General features: G+C 35.3%; 1 protein-coding gene across 2 annotated transcripts in view; it reads right to left on the bottom strand.

Moving 5' to 3' along the window:
* The window catches only part of UVRAG (UV radiation resistance associated), a 275,388-nt gene that overhangs the window by 71,984 nt on the left and 176,510 nt on the right, over nucleotides 1-26,894 (bottom strand). The gene's annotated exons all lie outside the window — the stretch shown is intronic.

Here is a 26,894-nt window from a genome sequence, read left to right as displayed (position 1 = left end):
TTTAAAAATAATCTACTGGGATAAAGAAAGTAGAAGGGATACAAATAAAATAAGATGAATGATTATTTCTAATTATTAAAGCTGGGTCATAGGGTTTCATTTTCTCTACTTTTGTATATGCTTAAAATTTTCCATAATAAAATTTAATTAAAAAGAAAAAAGAAAATCATAGTCCCTTGGTCTCTACCACATATCTATTTCTCATTTGTTTTGGGTCTGTTTTCTCTAGCTAGAATGTTGACCCCAAGAGGATACATATTTTTATCTTTGTTGTTTACTATGGTATTCCCAGTATTTAGAACATTGCTATAGTACAAAAATTCCATAATTATTGTTGAATAAATGAAAGCATCAAAAGTCATTTATACCACAATTAACTCCTATACTATATCATAGTCTTTTCTCTAAATTTCATAATTATATTTCTCATCACATGCTGGGTATCATCTTCTCCTATGTGTCCCATATGCATTTCAAATCTACATGTTCAAAATTAAGAGTATTATCTTTCAAATCTGCTTTTACAATATGCCATGCAAACACTAATCAAAGAGAGCTGAAACAGCTGTACTGTTAATAATATCACATCTACTTTTTCTAATTCTATCCACCTACCTACTCAATCCAGAAAGTTTTGGTTCCTTTTCTCAAGTATGACTTTTTCTCTATTCTCACTTGGCTAATTCTTACAAATCTTTAAATAACTAGCCCAGGTATCACCAATTCTAGGAAGACTTCTCTGACATCCCTGAGCTAAGAGCTTTTGTTTTCCTTTAGTACCTTGTGAATATTTCGTTATTCACATACACCTTATAATGAAATAGCCTGTTACATGGCTATTTTAAATAAAATATTTTCAGATGAAGAACAGTACTCTTGTAGGCCCTAGCATATACATGCTTTTGTTAAACTGAATAAAACTATCTGTGATGATTCTTTCTCCCCTACATCTAATTGGTCAGAAAATCTTATAATTTAACAAGTTAAAAACCATGGCCAGGAGCTGCTAAGCAGAGAGATGGGTAGGAGGAACCAGAGTAAGAGAAATGATTAATCCTTAACAGTTGCCTAGAGGTAGAAAATTTAAAACTAGTTTTGAAGAGAATAAAGGTCAGAAATTTCAAAGAGATGAAACAGCATTCGAAAATTATAATAAAATAACGAATTCAATCAACAATTTATTTACTTTGTGCCAGAGACTCTGATGAGCACTGGGGCAAATAAGGCAAACATCATTCTTCTTCACTCACTTATTCATCAAATAGTTACTGTGTGACTCACCTTGTGCTAAGCACTGCTCTAGGTGCTGAGCTAACACAGGGAACAAAACAGAAAAAAAATTTGCTCTCATGAAGCTTACATTTCAACGAGGGAGATATGACAACAGAATGTCAATGAGAAGGTGACATTTGAATAAAAATCTGAAGTGAGAAAGTCTTGAAGCTATCAGGCAGGGGGCCCTGAGACAGGAATGCCTGGTATATTCATGTTGGAGGAACTAAAAGGAAGTCAGAATGGCTGGAGCAAAGCGAGGGGAAAAGGAACAGGAGATGAGGTCAGCAGTGTGAGAGGTTCAGATGGTGCAGGGTCTGGTAGGACACAGTAAGGGCTCTGGTTTTTACGCTGAATGAAGGGAAGCACTGGAGGGTTTAAAGACTGTGAGAATAAATTACAGGAGAGCAAAAAAGGAAATATGGAGAAGCTACTGCAAAAATTCAGACAAGACAGTGGTTTCAACCAGGATGGTGAGAAATGGTTGAATTCTCACATTTTGAAGACAGCACCAACATGATTTGCTGACAGATCTTACATGAGGTGTGAGAGGCAGAGGAGTCAAGGATGACTTCAAAGTTTAGGGCCAAGTGACAGAATCGAGTTGCCATGTTATCATAAAAGTATAGACGTTGCTAAAATAAACAGCTAGAGGCTAGGGCAAGAAATCGAGTGTGAGGGTTAAATTCTGTAAGATTAGGCTGCAAAGGTCAGCAGGCACTAGACTGTGTGGGGTTTTATAAACCACAAGAAATCTAGACTATAGCCTTTAGGATAATGGGAGGATATCAAAACATTTTTAAAGCATGAGTGTGACAGGATTGGGGTTTATATTTTTAAAGACCACTTTGGCTACAGTGTGGTAAATAAAGGAGAACAAGACTTGGTTTGAAGTCTATTGTAATGTTCCAGGCCAGAAATGATGACAGTTTTGATTAGGGTTTCCAGTTCTAGAGTGGAAGACAGGTGAATAGATTTGAACCAAAATTTGTAAACTGAAAGGATTTTGTAGTGGATTGGTTGAAAAGGGAGGAGTTAAAGGTGACCCTCTGGTTTCTTGACTGAGGAACTAGACAAATAGTGGTATCTGTGAATTAAGTTACAGAGCACCGGAGGAGGAGCAGGTCTATTATGTGTAGTATAATATGTATATTACACATATATAAAGTATATTTATTATATGTAAATAGAGTTAGGAGGGAATTTGGGGGTTAAAATATCAATTAAGGAATTTATAAACATTTAGATGAAAATTGCAGTCACAGGTAAGAATGAGATGGCCTACAGAAATCATACAGAAGAAGACTGCTTCAGAGTCTTGAGAATATCAGCAAAGAATGGGGAAATGAAATGGAGCCAGAAAAGGATGGATCAAAAGATAGGAGGAAAATGAAGAAGTACCTCATCAGAAAAGCTCAGAGAAAGTGTTAATTTAAGAAGGAAGATATCATTAATAGTTAAACATTGCTGACAGGTCAAGCAAAACAGAGCCTAAAACCTGTCTATCGGATTTAATTATGTAAGTTCATTGGTAGGTAGCTCTGATAATATGGTAAATGCAGATTTAAATGAAGTAGTGGGGGATAAATGGGCAGACTGGTGTGGGTGGAGGAGTGACCAGAGGTGAGGAAATGAACGTGATGAGAAGCGTGGCATGGAAAGAGGAAGGCTCAGCCACTGGAGGAAACGGAGAAGCACAGCAGAAAGGATGCACTGTGGTGAGAGGGAGGTGCTCTGTATACTACAGGTGAGAGTACAGATGAGTCTGTCTCAGATAGCAAGAGAGACAACTCTCTCATCATAATAGGAAGGAGGAAAGAAAATGACCACTATGGATGCAGTTTATTCTTCCAACAAATTTTCAATGAAATATTTGTGTCAATGAAAAATTGGGGGAGGAAGCAGCAGATTAGGTAGGGCCCTCTAGATCATGTCAGATGATGGGCTGATCACTAAGAGAAATAGCAAAAGGTGGTTAATGTCCCCACAAGAGAATAAAAAGAACCGTGACTATCTTTTCCTCCTCCTTTGGAGGAAGAAAAGAGAGAGAAATTATATATTGGTAGATCATATGTGCTAACCAAAAGAGACTAAATTTGATTTGGCAGTTAATAAAATGCCACCCCAAAGTTTTTAAAGGCGAAATCATGTAATGAAAAGATTTACATCAGAATATTCTCTTTGCCAATATTAAATACAATTTTTTTAGAGACAGCTGTACTAAAAAGAGAATGGAATTTCAGGGAATTAGAATTCCAGATAATTTCAGTAAGGTTAAAAATAATCCCTATTTTTTTAACTTGGTAAGATGCTGGGTTGTGGAAATTGTTAAAGAACTCAATATCAATTTCCTTACAGAAACCTTCCAGTTTTTCCATGCCCTTTTTGTAACTGTTGAAAAACAGTCTACAGGCAAATTTCAGTGAACAGAGCAAAATTAAAGAATGGAAACGATGTCTTTTTTAATAGTCAATTTTGTAAAATAAAAATTCTGCCAAGTAAATCAAAATCACATTCCACAACATTAACAGCCATCCTGCGTTTGCCTGGGTTTAACAGCACCTGTTTCCCACAAAATCTGTAAATGTTAAAAAAGAAAAAAAGAACCCCAAACCTATAATTAAGCATGCAAGGTGCATAAATACTTGGTAATGCCAGAAGATATTTCCATCTGGAACATAAATTTGGAAGAAAAACTATTCACCATTTTAAATTTCTAAAGACAACCCTTCACAATGTGTGCATATATTAATAATATACATTTGCTTAAATATATCAGCACATCTGATGATATATTCTCTATAAACTACATCTTTATATAGTGCTGGGGACTGTATAGATAGTAAAGACAGATGTAGATAGACTATAGATAGACTGTAAAGATAGATGCTCAATTCTTTATATGAAAAATAAAACACCCATTTTGGGGTGAGAGAAGGAGAAAAGCAAAAGGGGTATTTAGGTGTCATAAGTTAAGGCTTTGAAGTCAGAGAGGCAAGGGCTTAGATCCCACCTTTGTTATTTGCTTGTGGGGTGATCTAGAGTATCCTACTCTGAACTTGTTTCTAAAACTCTAAAAAGGGTTGAATAATATTAATCTTTCAGGATTGTTGTGAAAATTAAACAAGAAAATCTATGATCCAATCTCAAATATACACAAAATTTATTTGTTTAAAAAAAATCTATGATGAAGCACAGTTACTAGGACATAGTAGCCATTCAATTATTATTATCTTTCATATGGATATGTATGCTTTACTTCCCTCCTCCTTCCGCCCACTCCCATCTGTAAGTGCCTCAAGGAGAGAGATCATATTTTTTTTCACATTATTGCCTCCTGAAATAACAAAGCATTCTTATGAACACGGCACTTTTTATCCATTTTATTTTTTCATTTCATTTCATTTTTTGAAATAGAGTCTGACTCTGTCACTCCAGGTAGAGTACAGTGGCATCACAGCTCACTGCAACCTCAAACTCCTGGGCTCAAGTGATCTTCCTGCCTCAGTCTCCTAAGTAGCTGGGACTACAGGCATGCGCCACAACACCCAGCTAATTTTTTTTTCTTCTATATATTTTTAGTTGTCTAGCTTATTTATTTCTATTTTTAGTAGAGTCAGGGTCTCACTCTTGCTCATGGTGGTCTCTAACTCCTGACCTTACATGATCTCCTGCCTCGGCCTCCCAGAATGCTAGGATTACAGGTGTGAGCCACCGTGCCTGGCACTACCATATATTATAGTTGCCTATACAAATGTCTTATTTCTTCAATTAGAATGTAATTTCCTTGAGGACATAGGTGTTAAGCTCAGATTCTCATTCACAGTGGGTATTCAATCAATATCTGCAAATGAATGATCAAACAAATGAATACATTAAATAATTAATTAAATATTGAGTGAGAAATATCTAAGTGACATATAGTCCTTTTAATTTCTGTGAATTACAAAACAAAACATAGGAATCAATTAGAAGGGTTTCAAGATTCAGAAATATTCTCATCATTCCTTCTGCTTTAGTTTTAATACACCTAGACAACCAACTCTTATTTTTAGAAAGTGCTTTGAGTTCTGCTCAAAAGAAAACTTCTTTGGTGGAGAGGAAATCCCAAAGTTACAGAATGCTGTTTGCTGTGAATTACTAGCAGGTAGAGGCCTCTACCATTAGAGGAAAAGCCAGTGAGCACTGACAAAACGACAGCAATAACAATGATGATGCTGGGTTGCATTTATGGAATATTATCATGCATCAGGTATCACACTTAGCATACATTATTTATGCAACTAGCAATTGTCCTATAGGCACTAATATTAAAGTGCCCACGGTCATACAGTTTTTCCTAACATATTCCACGAAGGGCCACCAATCCCACTCCATTCCACCTCAACCTTGCCCCTAGTTTGGATAATTTTCCCCCATGTGCCTTCACAGAACTCTATACAATCCTTAACATAGTACCTTGCACACTTATTGTAATTGCTTGTTTATTCTTTGAATCTTCCATAGGAATGTAAACGATGAGCCTGAGACTCACTGATATTGTATCCCAGTTCCTAGAGCACTGTGTCTGGAACATATTTATTTGTGGAATGGAGACAGGAGTGAATGTAAAGGTGCAGGAGCAGAGCTAGAATTCCAACCCATGTCTGACTCCTAAGCCTCTGTTTTTTTATTTTATGCCATGCTACCTCACAAGTAATATCCTCATTTTATAAATTTGTATTATTTTGTAAATTTCATTTCATTCAAGATTTCCACAAAAATTATAGAAAGTAGTGTTCATAAACCAAATTATTCATATTACCAAATTCATCAACTATTGATAAGCTGGCACTCTGAAAATCACCAAATCTAGCTTTTATGACAACATTTTGGGCTTAGATGTAAGTCAGAAAGGCAGAGATTGTCAACACCAATAACTGTAAACCTCATTAAAGTCCAAAATGTAATTTCTAAAGTCCTACTAACAATATTACATACATCACTACTTTGGGGATTTCTATAAATAAAGGTGGATAATAGATTTGGAAATAAATCCACAAGTTTTTGAAAAATCCACTTAATTCCACCAAATCAATTTTTTAAATAACTATGTACATAAATCTATTAACTACTTAAGTTTTAAAAGCTAATTTTAAACCATCTATCATAAAGCCTAAAAACTTTTACCTGCTTTCTGGATGTCAAAGCTCAAAATTATAAACATAAGTTAGCTAAAGTCAGTTTTCTAAAGTGAATATGCTGTCTAGGAATTCTATACATTCAAAAGGTATTTGAGAAAGACATATTTCAGTTATGAAACTGCAAAGGAATCACCTCAACTCATCTTACCCAATTTCAGAGCACAAAAAGACAATTTAGAGGCCCCTGAGTCATTCTGGTAAGTATGGACTTCAAAGGAGAAGGAAACTCCAAGGATCATGGATATGACAGCAACCAATGCAAACATCTAGGTTGTCATAATCAATCTGCTTTAATTATCAACAAGTTTTTACCATTTCTGACCAGTCATTTGGAGCTGACCTCTGACAAGTACTTACAAGTCATTGAAATCTAATTTTATTTTATAGCCTCATATTTGTTATTGGCCTAATCTTTACCTGTTCTACATCACACAACAGCTTAAATATTTGAATGGCCCAGCAATAAATTTCCATGATCCCCCTGGGTCAGTCAGATGTTAGCTGTTAAGTAAAGCTAAAAGGATCTAGGCTTCATAAATTTCCTTCAGGGTCCACATTTGCTCTTACAGGCTAGGCTTTCAAGCCCAAACATCTTTATTGCTATGTGCAGTGATTTATTAACTCCTCCTTGTTTTTATCCAAAAAGATCAATCACATATGTATCAATAAGCCAGTGTGCTGGTGACTGCTTTTTATTGTACATATAACCACCTGCCTTTAATACAAACTTGTGTCTAAAGCTTTTTTAAGTGCTTGCTGGATTTTAACAACCTTCACCTGTTTCTAATTTGGTACAAAACATATGGTTTAGCTCTGCTATTTAGTTCTAAGCCAGCCTTTCCTCTTTTGGACCCAACAAAATAAAAGAAAACAAATCCAGGGCACAAAACTCTAAATTTGGAGGATGTTACACACTTACACACACACACACACACACACACACACACACACACACACACACACACTGTCTCTCTCTCTCTCTCTCTCTCTTTTGCTTGCCCAATTACTTCTGAAGAGCATTTTCACAAAGGAATAAATATTTTATAGTTATGAAATTATTACACATTTAAAAAAAATTAGATGTGTCCTACATTACTCTTGAGGGTTTCTAAAAATTATGTTCAAACTGTGAAAATGACTGTTTCATCTTAGCACCTCAAGAAAGATAGCAGCTATATCTAGCTGCCTATAAGATCAGAGAAGAGAGTTCTTATCTTCATATTTAGGAATTTACATCTGGCCAGGTGAAACCAGAATTTTCTTTTCCCTTCCCTTATCCTTCTCTAAATTATACCAAAAGTTTAAGAGGCAGGGTGCCAGTAGAGAAAGAACCACAATCTAACTCAGCATGGTAAAGTCAATACTAAAATTAAGTGTCTGGGTGATAGGGTAGGGAGGAGAAAATCCTCAGGAAGAAATGACTAATAGAAATGTCTAGGAAAGGCAGAGAAGTCAACACAGCCTCCCACAGCTCGACTGGAGTTCTTTCCTACACACATCTCCTTTTCCAGTCAGGGCGGGAGCTGACAACACTGGCCACAGCTGGCATAGAATCTCCTATTCAATTTCCTCTCATCCTTTGAGGCCCAATGCAAATGCTCTACACCCTCTGAAGCCTTTCCCTAGACTCAAAACAGAATTAAGGTGCTTCCATAAGATTTATCAGTATTTATCCATCATTTAGGATCATGTAATCACACTGGGCTTTGTTTTACAACCATGTATTTACACGTCTGTCTCTTGTACAATGATCTTACAGAGCAGGTATTGAATAAATGTTCCCTGAAATATATTAAGTTGGTTTACAAAGACTTTGTATGAATTAAGCCACAAAAAGCACACTTAAAAATTATGCTTAATTTTATCAAAACACTACACATACATGGTTTAAAAACTCAAATTGTTTTATAAGCCTGATAGTAAAAACATTGGTTTACATGTTTATTAGCTAAAATACCCTAGCTCTATCTCAATTACTAGATCTCAGAGGCAATTATTCTCAACACTTTAAGCTGCTTTTCCCCCCTAGTATTTACTCTACATGTTTCTAATTAATATCCTTATATTCCTGTTTCTTGTTCTATGGGTTTAAAAATGATCTATTGACAACCTCCTGGGGAAGATGACGATATACCTCTCTTACAATTGCTTCCTTCACCTCTCCCAAAATATCCACACCTTCCCTTCCTCCCAACCTCTCAGCAGGGTCAAGACCATAATTTCTGGTTAAATCAATATGTAACATTACTGTATTATAATCATGAAATTATTATTTTGAGCTGAATCAATCCATCAGATAAACTATCAGTTTCACTCTTTTTTGGAGCTCTTCATTCTCCTGCTCTACGGCCAGTTGAGAAGCTGGTTTTCTGATTTCCCTTTGCTTCTCTGCTGTGTTGGATCCCTTCTTTTCCTTGAGTGATATTTTCCTTTTGGTTTACTCCCTTGTGTTAACAGAGCACATCCTCCAGGATCTCCCCCAGGAAAGTTGTCCAGATAGATTTTTTTAAAGGACTTTCATGTCTAAAAAGTCTTTTTTCTGCTCTCCTATTGACTGATAGTTTGACAGATATGTAAAGCTAAGTTACAAAAATAAATTTCTCTTTAAGTACTTTGAAAGCATTGCTTCATTGCTTTCCATCTTTCAGTGTTGCCTTTGAGTAGTCAGATACATTACAATTCCTATTCCTTTGTATGTTTTTTTTTCTCTGCAAGGTTTTAGAATCTTTGCTTTACCTCCAGAATTCCACAATTTCACAGTGATGTGCCTTAGTATGGGCCTTTTAAAATTCTTTGTGCTGGGCACTCACTGGGCTCTTTCACTTTGAAATCATTATTATTTCAATTATTAGAATTTTTCTTATATTATTTCTTGGATAATTTACTACTTTCTATTTTCTGTTTCTTTTTTGCACACACTGCTATTTAGATGTTGGATCATCAACTATTTGAGGAATTCCTCCAATTTCTTATCTTTTTTCTCCTATTTTTGATCTCTGTCTTTGGCTTTTTTTCCCCCTAGATTTCCTCAATTTTACCTTCCAACCTTCTGCTGAATTTTTAAAAAAATTCTATAGCTTTAATTTTGTAAGCTTTGTTAATCTTTTAATGAATATTCATTTTTATGCCATATGTTTTTGTTCTTGGGTATAGTATTTTCCTTTGTCTCTCCAAGGATATTATTAGTAGTAGCCTTTAAAAAAAAAAAAAACTTTTGCTTTTTATTGGTCCCTGTATTTTTTCCTTCACATTTCTTTTTTGATTATTTTGGCTTCTATATTTCATGTGAGAGGTCTCCTCAAATGTCTGGTGATTCCTTGGCTGATCATTAATTTTTAAAAGTGAGGAACTAAAAAGCACACATATTGAAAACTGTGCCTGGAAAGGACTGGTTAAGAGGCAGGTGTTACTCTAAGATCATTAGCTGAGGTCTGGCAGTTTCATTTGTGGATGTATAATTGTACAAAGTTATAGGCATTTTCTCTTGGATCAATCCATTTTTCCACACCTTGTATAGATATTCACTTAATTCCTCTTTTTAGCTGGCACCTCTGCCCTCAGTTATGCTAGCTGTCTCTGAATCCAGAGTTAGTCTGGTTCAACTTCTTAAGAGTAAAATTCAAGTTTTCTGCTGGTGTAGGGAGCGGTAGTTGCATGAGAGAGAGATTAGCAGGGTATAGTGACTTCTAATATAGACTTCCAGACATACCCAACTCATCTTCAATGATACCTGACCTCTAATTCTGAGCTTATCTGGATTTTTTTCAGTGTGAATTAGTCTGCTTCTTACCTTTACCCCTTATAGCCTTTTAGATTTTCATTTTTCTAGCCTGCAAAATCAGTTGCTACTCCTCCACCTGTTGTCTAGTTTCTATAATTTCATTGACATCTCTTTTCTCTGGAGATTGCCTCTCCTGTTCCTTTTGTCACTATGGGATTTATGCTTTTAAAATTTTAATCCCTGCACTGTTATTTTAGTGGCATGTAGGAGAGAAAAGATAAGCACATTTTGTTCAGTTGGAAGTTTGAAGTTCATTATTAATGATTAAAATAGTAGCTTTCTTTGCTTGTTTCCACGTCAGGCTCTGTGTGCTGTGTTTTATACATACTTAATTCTTAAAACAATTCTGTGGCAGACTGCTGATTACTCCCAAACACCCATTATCTTCTTTTGTGGTTAACAGAACCCCTTAAAAGTTTAGTAAGCCACCCAGGAAAAACACATTTCTCAACCTCCTATGGAGGCTGGAGAATGAGGAAATCCTTAGAGGAGGGAAGAGTGCTCATTTCCCTGCTGGCTGCATAATAATTGACATCTCAACAACCTCCTTGACCAAGAGGACCATGCACCCCAGGGATGGCAGACCAGAGATCTTGAACCAGATACCTTATTATTTTTGGTCAAACTCATTTCTGATATATTTTCAAATAATTGGCTAATTTTCACAGAGTTGCAGTAATGTGTATGGTATTTCTGATCATGTCAGAAACTTCCACCAAATCCTTCTTACCTAATTGTTATCCTATGTTTTATCACTATTTCCATTTTAACACTTGTGTTTTAAAATTCAGTATATTGTATTAATACTACCTCTATTTCTTTGCTGCAGCTCTAGTGTTATTTGCATACTTTTAGTTAGCTCTTATGGGCCAAAGCAGAACATCTGGCACTCAAGGGCTCACTTGATTTGGTCAGGCTTACCCGGATAATCTCCCTTTATGTTAAGTCGAAGTCAAATGATAAGGATTTTACTCAGTCATGGGAGTAAAATCCTATTAGAGTTGTTTCTCGGTATCTATGAGGGATTCCCCCCGTAGATACTAAAATTTGAGGATGCTCAATTTTCTGATATAATGCTATAGTATTTGCATATAACCTACATACAACCTCCTGTATACTTTAAATCATCTCTAGATTACTTATAATACCTAATATACTGTAAATAGTTATTATACTTTGTTTTTTAATTTGTATTATTTTTTATTGTTTTATTTTAATATTTTTGATCTGTGGTTGGTTGGATCAGCAGATTCAGAAGGCTAACTATATATTTCCAAGTTCTGTCCACACTTAAGGGGAGGATATACAAGGCATGTACATCAGGACGGTAGCAATCTTATGTGACCATGTGACATTTCAAATTCTGCCTACCATATACACTAAATATTAATAACAACTTGGATTTAAACTTGGGCCACCTGGTTTCAGAATTTATCCTCCTAATCAAAACCTATATTGCCTTTCTAAATAAGTGTTCAATTTTATTGAATGGTTTTTTGCATCTATTGAAATGCCGATATGCTATTTCTCTTAATCTGTTAATGGGTGAGTTATATGGAAAGGTTTTTAACATTGAGCTACTTTTCCTAAATCACTAGATTCATCTTGTATACATTTTGTTTTGCATGTTTGTATTTATGTCCATAAATGAGTTTGTCTATAATTTTCATTTTCCTATTGTCCCGTTTAGGTTGTTTTATCAAATTCACATTTATTCACTTTATTAAATATTTTTAAGGCAAAAGCTGGCTTCAGTGCTCACCTTATCTCTATAGGTTCTTGCCTTCATTCAGTTTTTTAACTAAGTATTCTTTATTTCCTGTTAACTAATAGACACATTAAATAATTTTTTTCCCCAGCAGTTTGAGTATTGATCAAGATACTCATGCTACCATACTCAGGAAACAGATCCTATTCAGTTTTCTCATTTTGGGTGGATCAATTTTGTGGTTTCATATTTGTTTTTTTAAAAGTCCATTCCAGCTACCTTTTAAAAATTGTTCACAGTATGTTCTTATGATTTTTCAATCTCTGCTGTATGTGTGTCTTTTTTTGTTCTTAATATTGTCTGTATTTTTTAACTCAGCCATTACTTTTTGAATATTTCTTCCTTTCCATTCCTAATCTTTATTCCTAGGATTCCTCTTAGATATATGTTGATACTCTCAAGCATCCTGCATGTCCCATAACTTCTTTAAGGCACACCCACATGTGAAACTCATGACAGTGAACCATGGTATTGCTAATTTAATGTTTTAACCTTTTATTTCATTGGCTAGATTTGGGTGGATAAACACTATTGACCCTCTGTTTCAATCTTGTCAAATAGGTTTTGATTTAGCATATTTTTATAAGAGTGAGCACTAAACACTAATTATATATTCTCAGCAAAGTAATTTTTAAGTTGGCCCTAAAACTTTAAGAAGTATTTTCTAGTCAATTATTGGGCCTTTACTCTGAATGACAAATTGCCACTTGAGTCTGTCCCAAACCACCTATCAGCCAACCCCATCTTTCTCTGCTCAAAATCAGACTATACTTCTTTCTATCCCCAAGAATAGCAATGCAATGTGTTAATAAGACATGGCATGCCATGTAAAGAAAGGAGAGTTACTGAATAAAAGATATGAAACAAAGTGATTTTTATTTCTGAAACCGGATAATAAGCTTAGATAATATGTTTACTTTCTAAGTATAGTCTGTAAAAACACCTAGCATAAAGTTTATTCATATGGTAGACATTGACTAGTATTTACAGAATTGATTTTAAACTAACCATTTCTTTTAAAGAGAGAAAATAGTTTTAATTGTTGTTACTGTTCATTACTATATCACAAAGACCTAGACCAATGTCTGTCACACAGTATGTACTAATTAAACATTTGATGTTTACAGGTTTAACAGGTTCATTTGTTCATTTATAATTCTGATACTATTAACCTTGATTTTGAATTAGCATTTAAGAACACAAAATTGAGTATCTATTCCAAATTGCATACTAAGAAGACAGAGCAGGTTCCAATAAATGACACAAAATGGGAAAGGAAACTTCTTCCAATGAAAGTGACCAATTTATATCCTCTTAGAAAGGAATACTACCTATCATTTTCCCATGGAAATCACTGAGGGAAAATAACACGCTATTTACCAAATTTCTTTTCAACCAACTTATGAACCTCCCATTTTGTGATTTATATGGTAACCACAAATATAGAAACCAGACTATAATAAAGAATTCTTATATCTCTCACACAGAATATTATTGAGCAAATTCAATATTGGGAGGTGGCTTCTAAAAAGTTTTTCCTCTTTAATTAAATTTTTAAAGGTGGAAATGACAAAATTATGCACTACATACTCAAAAATAAATATTCCCTGTATGGAATATCTTACAACAGAAGTTATCCCAATAAATTCATCATCTACACATTTAAGAGTTTAAGTATAGGTGTCAATCAAACTCCAAGAGACCTGCCACTTCTCATTAGCTTACCAACCTTATATTTATACAAATTAAAATAATAAAATGCTTCAGTTGCTTATTGGTGTGCTTAATTAACTTACAACAGTAAATTCCTATAACTAACTACAGTTAACACTTCTAGTATTTCATCACTAGACTCTCCACGTCATGAACCTGGGAACCTGGGAGCCATCATTTATATTAATGGGAGTTACTAACAAGTATCGTGGGAAGAATTAATTCTTTTGTAAGTCTTTTTAAATGGTTTCCAATAATATAAGTGAATAGCACTCAAAATCCTAGGCATTATTAACACCAATCCTTGCTCAAAAGGAAATATGGAGAACTGCTACTATAAATTTAAAACCAATCAAGAAGCAAGAACTGGTATATAAAAATGATATGAATTATGAGAAAAGTAACCACCCACATCAACCCTATGTTAACAATAAGAAGCTATGTACAGAGAAACATGTAGTCTTAAAGAAAAAAAGCTTTTAAAAAATGTTAAAGAAAATAATGTTGCACAGAAATAAAGGCTTTAAAGGGATATAGTAAAAAGGACAGAGCCACTTTAAAAAATTAAATATTAGTTATATAATAACTGTGGATAACTACAAAACAGAAGAGGTAACTAAGATAATTTGATTAAATATCTATATAATATAGACACAATAAATATTTGTAGAATGCATATATGTAAAAGTTTTTTAAGAGTCTAGTATATAACCAAGAGTGGGGTTAGGTTGCATAGAGTTTGTACATATTTAACTGTATTGTTAAATTGCTCTATGAAGTAGAATAACTGAAATTCTCAATAAGCAAAGGATTAGAGTTTCTTTTCTTCTATATGCTCACTAAATTTGGTACGAAATAGACATTCTAATTTTGGTCATTTTGATGGATATAAAAAAAGTATCTCCTTCTCTCTAGTTTTAATTTGCATTTTCCTGATTACTAGTGAGGCTGAGTATTTTTCTTGTGTTATTAAATATTTAGGCTTTGTCTTTCTGTAATAGCTTCTTTATATACTATGTCCATATTTCTATTGGGTTGATTGTTCTTTTACTTATTGATATATAAAGACTTTTAAAAGTATATTCTACATCCTGAACTTTGGTTAATCATTGTGCTATAAATTATCTTCCGATCTGTGGCTTGCCTTTTCGTTTTGTTTATGTTTTCCTTTGTTATAAACAAGTTTTTGTTTTCTTAAATGAAATCAAATTTATGGACCATTTCTCATATTATTGTCTATGTGTTTCTGTGATTTACTTAAGAAATCCTTTCCAAATTCAAAGCCAAGAATTTTCAAATTCTAAAAACCTAGGAATCTCATTTCTACTGAAATGAAATAAAATTTAAAAATTCAACTAGAAAGGAAAAAAATTAATGTTGCAACTATGTTCATTTATTCAGTGTCCAAATATTTACTGAGTGACCATTATTTGCAAAGGTCATTTGACATAAATTCTCTCTTTTATGACCCACATTTCTGTGAAGCCATTATCTTTTTCAGATGAGTATATTGAGGCTACAGAGGTGAAATAAACTGGTTCAAGGTGTACCTGATGCCAAACTTCATTCAGGAGTGAAATGGGAAAGCCATGGTTTCTCCTTTCCTAAGTCAGAATACATAATTACTGTTATTTAAAAGCTAATATGTTAGACAGTTACATGTGGAAGTAACTCTCTGTTTAAGTCAAATTAGTCATATGTTTATTACAACCAATTTATGATCTAGATCATGTTAAAGATATATTCCTATGCTTTGAATAAATGTATTTCATACTAACCATTTAAAGCTAATAATCTTTGAAAAGAATTATAAACTGATGAAAACAGATACTATACTTAATCTTAGTCTAAAAGGCCGAGAAGATATGAAAATAACTTTAATATTTACTTAGACTAAAGATTAAATTATAAACTTATCCTTCTTTTAATCTATGCCTGAATGTAAACTGCTGAGCAACTTAAAGTGAATTCACTGATAGGGCAGCGTGAGAAACTGGAAGCTTTGGTCCACGGAAGGTGCAGTATCTGTTTTATGCCAGTGCACATGTCCTTCTGTTGCGTCTAGCCATTGCTTGGACGGCTCCTACGCCTATTCCATACTCAAGCAGCTCAGATGTTTAGGGACTACGTCCTCGAGTATGCCTTTGCTGGCTACTTCCAACCTAACCCTGTGCTGATCTCCAACATAGCCCCTATTGAAGTGGGTGGAGAAGAGAGCCAAAGCTCCAGTGATCATCCCTCCCCACAAACACCAAATCTAACAACTAACCATACAAGGAAGCAACTTCAGAAGAACCAAAAATCAGGTGAGCGATCATAGTACCTGGTTTTAACATTATAGCTAACATGGCTATCATTATGCTGAGAATGACTATTTGCTGACTTGCTATCCATTCCTCTCCATTCAGTTTAGAAGCTGAGTAATTTTACCTAACACCAGCATCTTGTGTAATGTACTAGTCCTCAATACATGGATGACTTTCTTGTGATGTAACCCTCCTGTTATTTAACTCTCTTGTGACTTTACTATTAAATGTATGTGAATAAAATACCATATCATTTTTTCATTTTCAAGGAATCAGAGAAGAAAAACAACTATTAAAACGAATTGATCATTTAATGTGATTCAGAAATTACTTTTGATAATCATCCTTATTAACTGTAAATCATCTAGGGTAGAGGTATAAAAATATGGCAGTTAACAGAATTATTTGGATAAAACAATGACATATATTTGTTTTACAATACTACTATTATCTAGGACACAAGTGTTATAATCCTTATAAAATTGTCCAGAGAACTTTTATAATAAGATGCTTTGGAAGTTAAAATAATTTCACACCTACCTAAAAATAATTTTCTTACTCTTTCCATGATTTATTTTTTTCAGAAAATCAAAATATTCTACAAATCATCTACTGCAAACTCTTTGGCTTGGGCTTGATATAATTACCTTCGTCTCCCCTATTCTTTGCCTACCAAAAAAATTAAACATATAAGAATTAAAAGAAAGAGTAGAGCTACTTTCAATGTAACATCAATAAAATAGTCTTATTGATAAAAGTAAACAATTAATTCACATAACAATGCAAAATATCTATGTGTCATATGATAAATATTAAAAGACTGCAAAAGGCTAGTCCATGAACTAACTGGGGAGCTCACTGAGGCTCTGAGGACCTTCTGTTGAGAAACACTGATCTCACATATTCTAATAATGTAACAACACTGAACTCATGACATAGCCCACTATTAACTGAATATATTATTCCTCTGTCCCATTCCCCCCAAGCATTATATAGAATCTGTATTCTGATTTGAGTATATTGCAAACTAGAAAAGCAGTAAGTTCAGGTTGGGGTTACACGTCAGAGTCATCTGGTTTTCTTTCTTATCCCACTGTCCCATTACATTACCGTATTTTAATTTAGTTGGTTGCAGAAAGTTGAGATGACAATAATACTAGAGAAGACTTCCTCATCCAGATAATAACATCAGCACTATAAAAGCACACTTCATTAAAACACACACAACAATATACCTCCAAGTGTCAGTGATGAAATAGCTGCGCAATTACTTTTGACTCATTTTCCACATTTCCCCTCTCTCAGTGGAATGCCTAATCTTCATAAGGTGTTCATTTCCTGTCTCACCCAGCAACCACCTTCTGCATTTTTATTTTGTTGATCTCTCTTGCCTGAATTTCCATGGGGATTCCTTATGTTAAAACATGCTCTTTGCTTTCACTCCTGAACACAACCCCAGCAGCAATGATGCCTGTGCCTTGGATTACAACAAGTACAAAAGTTAATAGCTTGCCATGGTCCTAAGGGATTCTGAAATAATGACTGTCCTGACCAGAGCATCTAGAGTTAAAACTAGGGGCCATGGTGTGGAGTGTCAGATTACCTAATAGCATTTGCAAGAACTGAACATCCCTTTTGCTTCTCCTAATTCAAGAAATATTTATTGTCTACACAACATAAGTCTTTCTGCAAGGCATGGAAGAAGTTTAATCCTGAGTAAGACGTAGTTGGAAATACTTCAGACAAGAATAAGACAACTCAAATACACCACTTGTGTTACTGAACTGGGCTGTTGTGAAAATTAAATAAGAGTATAGACAAAAGTATCCTATTTCTTCTGAGATATCATATAGAGAGAGTTGTTCACAGGATTACAAAGACTGAGAGTACACCGAACTATGGGAAATCAAGAAAGAGCTTATGAGGAAAGTTTTAGACAATAATGGAAGGGCTTTATACACAACTACAATTTTGTTCCTAGTGGTGGCTAGGGAAGGCATTCCAGATAAATAGAATAGCATGGACAACGAGTATCTAGATAGGAAATAACATGATATATTTGGAAAACAACCAATTGTTTGGTTTCACCACAGCACAAGCTACGAACTGGGAGAGAACTAGGGATAAGACTAAAAAAGTATATAGTAGGCCAGGCTGGAAACTATTTAGTTTGAACATGCTCTGCACTCCTTTTAAGAATAAGGGTTTCTGGCCCGGTACAGTGGCTCATGCCTGTAATGCTAGCACTCTGGGAGGCTGAAGCAGGAGGATCGCTTGAGGTCAAGAGTTTGAGACCAGCCTGAGCAAGGGCAAGAGTCTGTCTCTACCAAAAATAGAAAAAATTAGCTGGGTGCAGTGGTGTGCCCCTTTAATCTCAGCTACTCAGGAGGCTGAAGCAGGAGCATCACTTGACCTCAGGAGTTTGAGGTTGCAGTGAGCTATGACGCCACTGCACTCTAGCCAGAGCAACAGAGTGAGACTATGTCTCAAGAAGAAGAAGAAAAAACTTCAGCATTCAACTAACCTATAGCTCCCAAGACAAAGAAGCTTACTTGACTACTTGGTGGACTGTAGGTAGCAAACTATCTGCCTATTAGAAGTAGAGGCATACCTCAGAGATATTGTGAGTCTGATTTCAGACCATTTCAAAAAAGTGAATATCCCAAGAGAGTGACACAAGTTTCTTGATTTCTCAGTACATACAAAAGTTATGTTTACACTATACTATAGTCTATTAAATGTGAAATAGCATTACTTCTAAAAAAATGTACATACCTTAATTAAAAATACTTTATTCCTAAAAAAATGCTAAGGATCATATGAGCCTGCAGTGAGTTGCAATCTTTTTAGAGGGTCTTGCCTTGCTACTGACTGATCAGGGTGGTGGTTCCTGAAGGTTGGGGTGGCTGTGGCAATTTGTAAAATTAGGACAAATAAAGTTGGCTGTATTGATTGATTCTTCCTTTCACGAAAGACTTCTTTTTTTTTTTTTTTTTTTGAGACAGAGTCTCGCTTTGTTGCCCAGGCTAGAGTGAGTGCCGTGGCGTCAGCCTAGCTCACAGCAACCTCAAACTCCTGGGCTCGAGTGATCCTTCTGCCTCAGCCTCCCAAGTAGCTGGGACTACAGGCATGCGCCACCATGCCCGGCTAATTTTTTTTATATATATATCAGTTGGCCAATTAATTTCTTTCTATTTATAGTAGAGACGGGGTCTCGCTCTTGCTCAGGCTGGTTTTGAACTCCTGACCTTGAGCAATCCGCCCGCCTCGGCCTCCCAAGAGCTAGGATTACAGGCGTGAGCCACAGCGTCCGGCCACGAAAGACTTCTCTATACCATGCTATGCTGTTTGATAGCATTTTACTCATAGTAGAACTTCTTTCAAACTTGAAGTGAATCTTTCTTCTCAAACCCTACCGCTGCTTTATCAATGAAGTTTATGTAATATTCTAAATCTTTTGTTGGCATTTCAACGATGTTCACAGAATCTTCACCAGGAGTAGATTCTATCTCAAGAAACCACTTTCTTTGCTCATCAGTAAGAAGCAACTTCTCATCTATTAAAGTTTTACTATGAGAGTTATTTCCTCCACTGAATCTTAAACGCTTCAAAGTCATCCAAGTGGGTTGAAATCAATTTCTTCCAAACTTCTGTTAGTGCTGGTATTTTGACCTCCTCCCAATGAATCACAAATGTTCTGAATGGCATCTAGAATGGTAAATCCTTTCCAAAAGGTTTTCAATTGACTTTACCCAAATCCATCAGAGGAATCACTATCTATGGCAGCTATAGCTTTACAGAATGTATTTCTTAAATAGTAAGACTTGAAAGTTGAAATTATGCTGCAGAATGGATGCTGTGTTAGCAGGCATGAAAACAACTTTAATCTTCTTGTACATTTCCATCAAGGCTCTTGGGTGACCAGATGTAGTGTCAATGAGCAGTTAATATTTTAAAAGGAATCTTTTTTGAGGAGTGGGTCTCAACAGGGGGCTTAAAGCATTCAGCAAGCCACGGTGTAAACAGATGTGCTGTCATCCAGACTTTGTTTTTCCATTTATAGAGCACAGGCAGAGTAAATCTAGCAAAATTCTTAAGGGTCCTAGGATTTTAAGTTGAAGCACTGGCTTCAACTTAAAGTTAGCAGCTGCATTAGCCCCTAACAAGAGAGACAGCCCACTCTTTGAAGCCAGGCATTGACTTCTCCAGCTATGAACATCCTAGATGGCATCTTCTTCCCACAGAAGGCTGTTTCGTCTACATTGAAAATCTGTTGTTTAGTGTAGCCTCCTTCATGAATGGCCTTAGCTAGATCTTCTGGATAACCTGCTACAACTTCTAAACATCAGCATTTGCTGCTTCACCTTGCATCTTTATGTTCTGGAGATGGCTTCTTTCTTTCTTTTTTTTTTTTTTCTTTTTTTTTTTTTTTATTTCTATTATGTTTTTATGGCTTCTTTCTTTAAACCTAATGAACCAACTTCTGCTAGCTTCCAACTTTTCTTCTGCAGCTTCTTCACCTTCATATAATTGAAGAGAGTTAGAGCCTTGCTCTGGATTAGGCCTTGGCATAAGGGAATGCTGTAGCTGCTTTGATCTCTATCCAGACCATTAAAACTTTCTCCCTATCAGCACTAAGGCTGTTTCACTATCTTATCTAACTCATGTATTCACTGGAGTCACACTTGTCACTTCCTTCAAGAACTTTTCTTTTGCATTCACAATTTGGCTAACACTTTGGCACAGAGGCCTAGCCTCCAGCTGATTTCAGCTTTCAACGTGCTTTTCTCACTTAAGCTAATAATTTCTAGCTTTTGATTTAAATTGAGAGACATGAGACTCTTCCTTTCACTTAGAGACCACTTTAGGGTTATTATTGATTGGCCTAATTTCAATATTGTTGTGTCTCAGGGAATACAGAGGCCAGAGGAGAGGGCGAAAGATGGGGAATCACACAGCCTGGTGAGTGGAGCAGTTAGAACACATATAGACCATTTATTAAGTTTGCTGTCTTACATGGGCATGGTTCGTGGCACCCCAAACAATTACAATGGTAACATCAAAGATCACTGATCACAAATCACCATAATAGATATAATAATAATATTGGAAAAGTTTGAAATATTTTGAGAATTACCAAACTGTGATACAAAGAAAGACACAAAGTGAGCACATACTATTTGAAAAATGGTACCAACAGACTTGTTTGAGGCAAGGTTGGCACAAATCTTAAATTTGTAAAAAATGCAGTATCTTCAAAGCCCAATAAAACAAAGCATAATGAAACAAGGCATGCCTATAAAAGAGACAAGCCTTCAGACCTACAACAGTTGTTTTTTTTTTTTTTTACCTCTGCACTCTAGGGAAGTTCACTAATCTTCTACATTTATACCACTGGCAAAGATAATATATCTCACAGCCTTCTTACAGTACATTGCCACTGGATTGCATTTTTAATTCTCATCAACCTTTTCTTAGGCCCATTCTTCCTCCTGGCACCTAATAACTTATATGGTTACCTGGAATTCCTGTTGCAAGGTTAATGTATACATAATAGTAGTTGTAAAATTTTGTTAAGCATCTTCCTTATGCTAAGCACTATGCTTTATTTGATCATCTTAACAGCCTAATAGCATAATGACCTAGGTTTTGTACTAGGAGAAGCAAGACTCAGAGAGAAAAGTATTTCCTCACTCAACGATAAGAGGAAAAGCCAACATGATTCCAGAGCCTTAAATAATTGGAAATAAAAAACAAAAATGAACTCCATCAAGTTTAAATAATTGGAGGCTAGGGATAAGAGGTATTTTGCATTGTACCTTTTAGAGAAAAAACAAATGTCAAGTGAATCAGCTGATGATAAATGTGACTTAAATAATTAACATTTTTAGTGAGAACTTAACAACATAGTGACTTTACTTAACATACAGGGATTTACAACATGGCATTTTTCACGAGGGTGCTTTCCCTAAATCAGGAAAAGAGGTATTTCCATTCTGATAAACACACTTCTTCTATCTCCGTATGTTTGCTTTACAAGAACTACACTCGAGATCCAACACGCCATCTTCTGGCCTTGCCTTCCTTCAGTGGGACACATCAAAGTATACGTTTAGTTAACTTGTTGTATGACCTCATTTCATCGTCCAACCTGTTTTTCCATTTGTGAAATGAAGGGTTTAATCAGATGATATAATAATATTCTGCCTGTTCCTAAAACACAGTAAGTCTACAATTCTGCATGGATACTTTTATTTCATCTTTATTTCTATTCAATGGAGTACTGTTAGGCCATTATAAATACTTAAACTATAGACTTTGTAGAAAATTTTCACATGAACAGAGATTTCTCAACTTAGGTCAAATTTTGGGAAATCCAAAAGAACTAATAATTTCATTCATTTCAGCAAGATTAGTCATCCTGAAAAATATTTGTTTGATTATACTTTTAAGTTACACAGTAAAGAAAAACAGAAAACCAAAGCATTTGGTCCACCCTTTTTCACTGCAAGTCATCACATTCATCTATCATTCAATTTAAAGCTTTGGGGTCTGGGTCTACTGAGTGCTCTAAATACCAACATCTGAGCAACAACCTACAATAAAATGTAGATGAAAGGTTATAAGAAATGTTCTAATTTATAGGATACACAGTAGAGAGTTGAAAATTAAAGCCATAGCACTTAAGTCTAAGCCAATGTGAAAATCTCCCACTTCTGGAAGGAGGCCATCAGATTTAATTGGATGCCATGAAAGCAAACATGCTAATTTAGTGAAAACAGCAATAATTTCTGAACTCTCCATTTAAAATAGCTTGATTAACAAACAGAAGCTGAGAATTTTTATAGGAAGGAATATATAATTCTTAATATAAAGTGTTGTCAACAGGTGTTTAAGTATGCCTGAAACATGTAATAATAGAAATGAGGAGTCAGAATTATAGTAGTCTGAAAACTAGAGCTCTGGAATTTTCATTTATGTTTTCAATATAAGCACTTTATACCATCACAATCCCAGGTGCCAGTCACTGTTTTAGGGAGAATTTAATACTTACAGAAATAAAATTCTAGAATAAAGATATTCTAATTGCATCAAGGAGATGCCATTAGAAAAAATCCTCATTCATTTATTCAACAAGTCAGTTATTGCTATGCCAGGAGATAGGTTGAAGAAATACAGACATAAGAAATCAATCTGCTCACTGCTACTCTGCAAATCCTGTCTCTTCCCTCCTGCAAAATGCAATCTAGTTATGTTGAAGGGGAAGATTGTAAACCTCTAGACCTGCCTATGTGGCTATAAGAAAAAACAAAAGATGGCAGGTCACAAGACTTGGGGACTTGTCTGGTCAGCCCACTTATTTAAGGATACATGACTGCCTCATGCACCTTGTCACAAAAAGGTGGTAGATCATTAAAACAGACCATTCCACTCTTGTGACATCCACAGGCAATGACTATGTTCTCAGCCCAATATTATCTGATTTTGGATACACTGCAATTTCTTTGTACTTTAGAAATTCTGTCTCTAAAAGAAATCAGAATCAATTAGGAAAAAAGAACAACTCTTAGGATTTTGGTCAGGATCCCCCTCCATAGGAATTTAAGTACATATTATCAAGGAAATGGGAAAAACAACATTAGCATTTCTCTAGATTCCAATAATTCCACTGCAGAAAAACAGCTGACCATCTTTTACAGATTTGTGAAAGTCTTGTCATAAACAGGCCAGGAAGTTTCAAAAGTGTCTGCCAATGATATCATCCTCTATTTCTCCCTCTAAGAATAAAATAAAATATTTCAGACATCTTTTGACAGCTTGAAAAAGCCAAATGCTTGAACCAGCTAGCCTAACTCAAGGACTATTTCACTAATCCATTCTGAATGTATTATCTACCAGACAGTAAAGTAGCACAATTACAATGACTAATAAATTTCATTTCAAAAATCACCTTAAAACCTACTTTTCAGGCCTCAGTGAAAGAAGTGCTGGAAGTAGGGGGTGCACTGCAGCTGGACTCTGGTTACATTCCTTCGTGTTTTGTGGTCTGAGCCTCACAGTGAAATGCAGCAAAGATTTCAGAGTTTCCCTTTACAGTGTGCAGGTGCACAAGTAATGGTTTAGACAAGGCATCAGTCGAGACCCATCTTTCCAACAGGCTAGACAAAGGAAAAAATAGCTTTTTTTTTTCTTCTAGCAAAACTGGAAGGGATTTGAACTCTAATATCTCATGTGCCAATAGTCAGATGAGAAAGGTAATCAGAGACAGCAGAGGCTGAGAATTCCTTTGGCTATTATATTAAGTATAATTTGTCCAATGAGCCATTCAATTCCTATTTTCTATCTCCCATGAAGACCTGATTCCATTTAATACCCTGGGCAAGGTTTACACCAAAATTGAAAATTCAGGGGCTGGGTGGGGTGGCTCACACCTGTAATCCTAGCACTCTGGGAGGCCAAGACAGAAGGATTGCTTGAGGTCAGGAGTTTGAGACCAGCCAGAGCAAGAGTGAATCCCCATCTTTACCAAATATAGAAAAAAAATCAGCCGGACGTGGTGGTATGCACCTATAGTCCCAGCTACTCGGGAAGTTGAGGCAGGAAGATCACTTCAGCCCAAGAGTTTGAGGTTGCACAGAGAGCTCTCATGATGCCACTGCACTCTCCCCAGGGTGACAGAGCAAGACTCTGTTTCAAAAAAAAAAGAAAGAAAAGGAGGGAAGGCAGGGAGGGAGGAAAGATCTTACAAAATGGAATATTCAGAAGAAAGAAAAATTATGTCTAATCTGCTCTGTCAGTGATTCAGGCTAAGAAAAACTGAGGCATAAGCATAATCAATAAATGTATAATATTTCTATTTATACATTTATTTACACATCAATGTTCCAAAAAGGATTTGAACTATTTTATAAAAATGCATGAAACCAGTTAAAACACTTAATAGTTCATAAAATCTAAGATAGCATCAATTGTGAAATACATCATTAAATTATGTATCACTAAGAAAAGATAAATACTATCAATCACAATATGACATGACATTAATTATAAGATGCGTCTCATTTTTGTCAATATTATAAATTCAAAATGTATATGTTAGAATCAACAAAATATGTGCTTTAGCAAAAAGTGGAAGATAGATGTAGAACATCAAATTCATTCACAGAAATGCAATCCTCGTGGTTCCCCTGGCTATCAAAGGAAAAAGGGATAACATAATCACCTAAGTCTATCTGGCCCTCCCAGATTGCTTGAGAAAATCAATCAGTCAATAAACAAATCACTGCTGTTACTCACACTGGGGCATACTACTTGGAGTAGCCCACATCTTAAGAAGCTCTTTCACAAATTAAAGTGTGCAATTGACCTGGAGAAAGAATATGTATTATTTCAAGAAACACCTCTTCTTCAAGCTCTCAAAGTGATTTTCCTACATAACTAATATTTTAAGTCAGATTATCATGTAAAAATTTGATAAAAATGTGGAAAGACACTTAATTTCCATTAATATAGAACCTAGGGAAGGTTGGTCAGGGATAGACCCTTCTCCAGGAAACTACAAGGTGATCTTTCTCAAGTACATATCTGTTATGGTATTCTCTCTTGCTTAAAATCATCTAAGGGGTTCCTTCATCCCTTATGAGTAATGTTTTTCATCATTAAACAAACAAAATGATGTCAGTGAAAATGGTAGAGTAGGTTGATCCAAGGGCCTGTCTTTTCAGAGAAACATCAAAATGTTAAGCAAAAATTATTAAAAGCAACTTTATCAAAACTCTGTAAAACAGTCAAAGGTTTATATCAACTGACAATGTTAAATCAAGAAAAAGAAAACTTGAAATCAGGAGGAAAGCTTTGTAGCATTTTCACTTGTCCTGGCCCTATTCTCCTTCCCAGCTGGGGGGGGGGGGGCGCGCGGGTGTCTTGAAGACAGCACCCTGCATTCCCAGTGTAGGGGTTGATCCTTGGTTCTTAAGGGAGCAGAGCAGACCTTATTCAAAAAAAATTTGTAAAAATTCAAAAAAATTGTTTCTTCTCATTTGTCTGCCAGCTACCTGAAGGACTAATGCAAGAATGCAAGGCACTTGCCTTTGTTTCTCACCTAGCCAGAATTCACTGAGAGCTGAAAAGCAGCCAACATTGTTCAAGTTATAGGGCAAACAACCCACAGACACTTGGGGCAAAAGATTACAACTGAGACATATAACAGACTGCCTAAAGCCTAAAAGGAAAATCTAGGGAAAGTGTCTTTGAGAAGTTAATCCGTACACTAGGGAATTTAGAAGCTATACTCACACCCAGAGCAGGAAGCATACTCAGAAAAGATCTGAGAAGATACCAAGCTTTCACCTCTGGCTGATTTGCTAGGCTCACTGCAACCAGAAAGTAAAGGTTAAGGTTTTCAAGTTAAAATTACAGGACAGTAGACAGTAACTTGGAGCTCTATGAAGAAATAAAGCTCTGCAGTAAAGGTAACTACATAGGGAAACAAGAAAGCATTATGGGCACACAATGTACAAAGATAGAATTTGTGACAACAACAACATAAAGGTGGGAAGGAGACAGGTGTATAGGAAGAGTTTTTTTTAATATGCTACTGAAGCTAAGTTGGTATCTGTTCAAACTAGATTGTTATAAATATAGGATATTAATTATAATTCCCATGGTAACCACTAAGAAAATATCTTAAAAATATACAGAAAAGAAAATGAGAAGGGAACCAAAACATACATTACAAAAAAAAAAAATCAGTTAAGGACAAAAGAAGGTAGTAATGGAGGAAATGAGACACATAAAGTATAAGACCTATGAAAAACAGACAGCAACAAGGCAGAAGTCCTTCCATACCAGTAATTACATTAAGTATAAGT

The sequence above is a fragment of the Microcebus murinus genome, chromosome 4 (genome assembly GCF_040939455.1).
Source record: "Microcebus murinus isolate Inina chromosome 4, M.murinus_Inina_mat1.0, whole genome shotgun sequence".
NCBI lineage: Eukaryota > Metazoa > Chordata > Mammalia > Primates > Cheirogaleidae > Microcebus > Microcebus murinus.
Note: the sequence above shows the minus strand (reverse complement) of the source record. Positions and strands in the feature narration are given on the sequence as shown.